The sequence below is a fragment of the Malaclemys terrapin genome, chromosome 1 (assembly GCF_027887155.1).
Source record: "Malaclemys terrapin pileata isolate rMalTer1 chromosome 1, rMalTer1.hap1, whole genome shotgun sequence".
In the NCBI taxonomy this organism is placed as follows: Eukaryota; Metazoa; Chordata; order Testudines; family Emydidae; genus Malaclemys; species Malaclemys terrapin.
Window position 1 is genome coordinate 1,870,863 of NC_071505.1, and position 5,696 is coordinate 1,876,558.

The 5,696-nt window shown below is 52.0% G+C and overlaps 1 long non-coding RNA gene across 1 annotated transcript; it reads right to left on the bottom strand.

The window, feature by feature from the left end:
- Positions 1–1,431: 1,431 nt before the first annotated feature.
- LOC128842692 (uncharacterized) lies at positions 1,432–5,375 on the bottom strand. Its single transcript, XR_008446097.1, has 2 exons — positions 5,290–5,375; positions 1,432–2,043 (listed from the first exon to the last, which is right to left on the bottom strand). It is a non-coding gene; the product is annotated as an uncharacterized LOC128842692 (long non-coding RNA).
- Positions 5,376–5,696: the final 321 nt, after the last annotated feature.

Below are 5,696 nucleotides of genomic sequence, written 5' to 3' on the forward strand. Positions count from 1 at the left end.
GGCACAGAAGTTAAACTAACTGGTCTGTAGTTACCTGGGTTGTTTTTATTTCCCTTTTTATAGATGGGCACTATATTTGCCCTTTTCCAGTCCTCTGGAATCTCTCCCGTCTCCCATGATTTTCCAAAGATAATAGCTAGAGGCTCAGATACCTCCTCTATTAGCTCCTTGAGTATTCTAGGATGCATTTCATCAGGCCCTGGTGACTTGCAGGCATCTAACTTTTCTAAGTGATTTTTAACTTGTTCTTTTTTTATTTTATCTGCTAAACCTACCCCCTTCCCATTAGCATTCACTAGGTTAGGCATTCCATCAGACTTCTCGGTGAAGACCGAAACAAAGAAGTCATTAAGCATCTCTGCCATTTCCAAGTTTCCTGTTACTGTTTCTCCCTCTTCACTGAGCAGTGGGCCTACCCTGTCCTTGGTCTTCCTCTTCCTTCTAATGTATTGATAAAAAGTCTTCTTGTTTCCCTTTATTCCTGTAGCTAGTTTGAGCTCATTTTGTGCCTTTGCCTTTCTAATCTTGCCCCTGCATTCCTGTGTTGTTTGCCTATATTCATCCTTTGTAATCTGTCCTAGTTTCCATTTTTTATATAACTCCTTTTTATTTTTTAGATCATGCAAGATCTCGTCGTTAAGCCAAGGTGGTCTTTTGCCACATTTTCTATCTTTCCTAACCAGCGGAATAGCTTGCTTTTGGGCCCTTAATAGTGTCCCTTTGAAAAACTGCCAACTCTCCTCAGTTGTTTTTCCCCTCAGTCTTTATTCCCATGGGACTTTACCTATCAGCTCTCTGAGCTTCCCAAAATCTGCCTTCCTGAAATCCATTGTCTCTATTTTGCTGTTCTCCCTTCTACCCTTCCTTAGAATTGCAAACTCTATGATTTCATGATCACTTTCACCCAGGCTGCCTTCTACTTTCAAATTCTCAACAAGTTCCTCCCTATTTGTTAAAATCAAGTCTAGAACAGCTTCCCCCCTAGTAGCTTTTTCAACCTTCTGAAATAAAGTTGTCTGCAATGCAGTCCAGGAATTTGTTGGATAGTCTGTGCCCCGCTGTGTTATTTTCCCAACATATATCCGGATAGTTGAAGTCCCCCATCACCACCAAATCTTGGGCTTTGGATGATTTTGTTAGTTGTTTAAAAAAAGCTTCACCCACCTCTTCCACCTGGTTAGGTGGCCTGTAGTAGACTCCTAGCATGACATCTCCCTTGTTTTTACCCCTTTTAGCCTAACCCAGAGACTCTCAACACTTCCGTCTCCTATGTCCATCTCTACCTCAGTCCAAGTGTGTACATTTTTAATATATAAGGCAACACCTCCTCCCTTTTTCCCCTGTCTATCCTTCCTGAGCAAGCTGTACCCATCCACACCAACATTCCAATCATGTGTATTATCCCACCAAGTTTCAGTGATGCCAACAATGTCATAGTTGTATTTATTTATTAGCACTTCCAGTTCTTCCTGCTTATTACCCATACTTCTCGCATTTGTATAGAGGCATGTAAGATACTGGTTTGATCTTGCCTCCCAATTTTGTCCTGACCCTCCTTTCTCTCTGCCAATATAGCCCACACTCCCTCTCGTTTCTGACCCATCTCCCAGGTCTCCATGCTGGGAAGCTCCCGAGCGGGAATTAGGGGAAATGCACAGGGAATAAACCGCCTCAGTTGTGTGCAGAGGGTCTGCCCGTCCATCCCTACAAACACACATCCGTTCATCTGTCCAGCCAGCTGTCTCCCCACCCCTGGTGTCATGCTGTCCAGCGGCGGCTCGTGAGTGCGGGTGCAACCCCAGGGCAGGCCGGCAGGAACCAGGGTGAAAACCCAGCCAGGGCGTGAGTTCTGTACTTCCAGGCTCTGTAACAACCATGGAGTCACAGACAGTCCCCGTGGGTATCGAGCTACCTCGCCACCTTCGTGATAGCAGGGCCCTGACGCCAATCGTCAGGTTCCTCTCAGGCCCACAGGACCAGACACTTCCCCCAGGTCAGTTCCACTGGAGAGCTCACGCCAAGGACAACGCATGTAGAGATGGACTGCGTAGGAAAAGGAAACCAGAGAGTCACTGACAAGGTTAAAGCAGATAAACATGGAGGCCTCTTCTGTTTATCAAGGAGTCTGGTGGCACCTTCAAGACTAACAGATCTGTTAGTCTTTAAAGTGCCACTGGACTCCTTGTTGTTTTTGTGGGTACAGACTAACACGGCTACCCTGATACTCAAAAAATAATAGAAGCTTCTCTGATAAATAAGCTCCGTGGGTACGTCTACACTGCGACTCCTGGGGGGCATGGCTCGGCGGTCACCTCACGCTCCCCGTCAGTGCCCAGGCTGGGCTGGGCCAGCTACTGACAGAGCTGTCCCTAGGGACCCCGGGCAGCACGGGGCCAGCAGCACGGAGCCCCTGGACCTCCAAGGTCTCAGCAGATCAAAGCAAGTGTGTCTATCACACTGAGGAGATTTAAACTCCAAGACTCCTTATAAGAAATGGAAAGGGAGGTGGATATTTTTTGCTGTTTTTAAAATGAAATCAGCAGCTAGTATTGTTTTTAAAGTTATTACGAAGAACAAGTTTAAGCTTTGTTGTAATGTGCATTGTTGGCCTGGACGGCTCAAGACCTGAATGCTTGTGTAGGAGGAACTCTTTGGGTTGGCTTCTTAAATACCTTCCTGCTGTTTCACATCTGATACTCCTTGATGAAACATAGGAGCCTTGTCTTATAACAGGCTTATTCAAAGTGATACAAGCTACGAAAATGAGATCTTGGAAGAGTGTTGCTGTTTTCATAATGTAAGAAAAATCCTGTCATGCTAAATAATAATTAATAATAAATTGTGTGTAATAAGCCTGTCATAAAAACAAATTTTATATTTCCAAGATCACTGCTTTTATAATTTATACTCCGGTAAAGGGGAAAATCCCTGGAAATAGTCATTTTTAGGAGGGGGTTCGCAAGACTTGACGTTTTGGTGAAAGGGGTTCACAGGTGGTTAAAGTTTTGGGAACCACTGAAATAGAGGGTAAGGATATTACCGTGTAAGGCTCGTTCACTGGTAGAAAGATCCTGCAAACCCACAGATTACGCCCTGAGCCCTAGGAACTGAGGAAAGACGGGTGCCCAGAGTGTGTGGGTAACAGGTGCTCTTGGCTGGGATCTTCAACCTCCTGCCTCAGAGCTCCGGACGAGGCCTCATATGGGGGATGAATTATCTGTGGGGGTTTCACGCCATCCCCTGGCCAGACAGGACACTGGGCTAGGTGGACGTCGGCTCGGATCTGCCTGGCCATTCCCATGCGCCAGCCCCCAGCGCAGAGGTGAGAAAGGCAGGCTACTGAGAATGCGCACTCTGCAACCGGCCTCCTGCATGCTTGCTTTCCTCCCGGCTCCCTTTCTCCCCTTCCACGCTTCCCTGGCTCCGAGCGCACTGGTTAATTCCCTATCCGCCGGCTCCCCACGGCCGGCAGCTCTGCTTCCCGCCTGGGGATTTATGATCGGAAGAAGGGGCTTTTCATGGACTAAGCAAATCTCAGGTTCCAATAACTGCGCTGCCGTTTAGTCCTTAAACATCCCTGGTGAGCTCTGGAGATCAAATCAGCGCCCCGCCTGCTCCCCACCTTTGCCTCGCGGCTCGGGGTGGTGCCTCCCTGCCCCGCTCCCCGCAGGCGGTTGAGAGACTGGGACGTCGGAGAGGGTGTTTAGCTTCTCTCTTCTCTGCGTTTCCCTGCTCTTCCCCAGCCAGCTATGGGAAGGGCATGCACCACGGGGAGGCTGCAGGAGAGAGCTGGGGCTTGGGGGGAGGGGGGTGACCGGACACAGTCCGACTCGGATACCCCCTTCCCGCTCCTTGGCTTGCTGCTGTGAGGGGTCTGCAGAGGGCAGAGGCCCCAGGCCTGGGGGCCCTGCCTCCAATTTTGCTCAGATCCCTCAGTTTGATGTTCCCACCTTGTGCCGTGCTCTGGCAGCAGGTGGGCTGGTGTAGGAGGGTGACTCTGGTTGTGGTCCCTGGAGCAGGTCTTGCTTCTGGAGGTCCCCTTGGGGGCTCCACGGGGGTTAAAGTGTGAGCTCATGGGGGCCAGGGGTGGGGGTGAGGGTGAGTGTGTGCGCCAGAGCCCTGGGCCAGACTGCAGGGGTGGGCCCGTGGGCTCGGCCCTCGGGAGACCGGGGTTCTGTTCCTGCTTCACTGAGGTGCCAAGTTCCTGCAGCTCCCGGGAGCAGGGCTGCCCGGGGGGGGGGGGGGGGGGCAACCACAGGGGCCCCGCGAGCCCCGGCCGAGAATCCCTTCCCTGGCTAGAGGCGCCTTTTTACTTACCCAGCGGCGGTCCGGGTCTTCGGCGGCGGGTCCTTCAGTGCTGCCGAAGACACGGAGCGACTGAAGGACCCGCCGCTGCCGCCGCAGACTTGGAGCGCCGCCCAGTGAGTATGTCCGCTCCCCCGCTTTGCCCCAGGCCCCCTGAATGCTCTGGAGCCAGGGCTCTCTAAGGCTCAGAGTAGCCCCCCCCGAGCTGCAGGGGGGGGCTGGAGGAGCTGTTCCTTGGTTTGGGAAGGAGCCCAGATATCAGGGTGATGGGCACCATGGACACAGCTGCCCAGGTGGATGCTAGCAAAACACAAGGACCAGGTAACCGGAGTGAAATGGGCTCAGCGCCACAGGAGATTCAGACTGTGAGATGAGGGGGCCCAAGTCTTGTGGGGCCACGTGACCCTGCTCACAGTCCTGCCGCTCGGCTGTCCTGTCCGTTAGCCCTTTTGGAGGCAGGCGCTGGAAAGTGGCAGGTCTGAATGGCCACCCAGCTGGTTAATCTCCCAGTTCCCACGCACCGCCCCCTCCTTTCCAGGGCGGGTTCTTCGACAGGAGACGCAGCCGCCTCGGCACAGACAATTCCCAGACTAACTGGAGGCCAGCGACGGAGATTAGGCCACGGAAGCTGTTTGGGAGAAAATGGTACATTTCCACGGAGGTTACCGAGCACAATGGGGGTGCCGCGGGAGATGCTGGTGCGCTGCGTAGCCCTGACAAATGGTGACACCATCTGTTTCACACTCGCCGGCCGCTTAGTGATGCTCCCCCGTCTATTTTATCAGTTCACACAGGCTGTTCCCCACAGGAGGCTCGCCCGGAAACGCTGCTCTTTCTTTCAGGGCTTGGCGTAATTTACAAGAGAATTGCATAGATCCCAGGGTCACTTTACGCAGAACCCAGACAATTCTCCTACCCTCAACGACTCAGCAGCACAGAGCTATCCAGAGAACTTGCCCATGTACCCCGCGCAGCATTTCATACCTACAGCCTCGAGGAGGAGACGATCCAGGGCGCCGAACTGGCTTGTGGAGCATGGCACAGGGGGCCAGGCATCGGCTGATACCAGGCCAGCGGAACCTGAAAAGAGGGAAGAAAACAGTCTTTTATACGCCACTCTGATGTGCCCTGTTGGCTACCTAGCTGTATCTGACCACCTTCCATGACCATAACAAAATCAACCCCAGCCCATTACCCATAGGTAGCCTTCCAGGTGTCCATAACCAGGCTCCTAGTCATTAATATTAATAAACTGCATCACACATTTCTTAATAATTCCTATATGTAAATGCACTCTAACTGCCTAGCTACTGCATAGCAACCAACTGCTCTCCCTCCCCCACCACAACTCCCTTCCCGCAGAACCCTGCAGTGCTCCCTTGGCACATCCT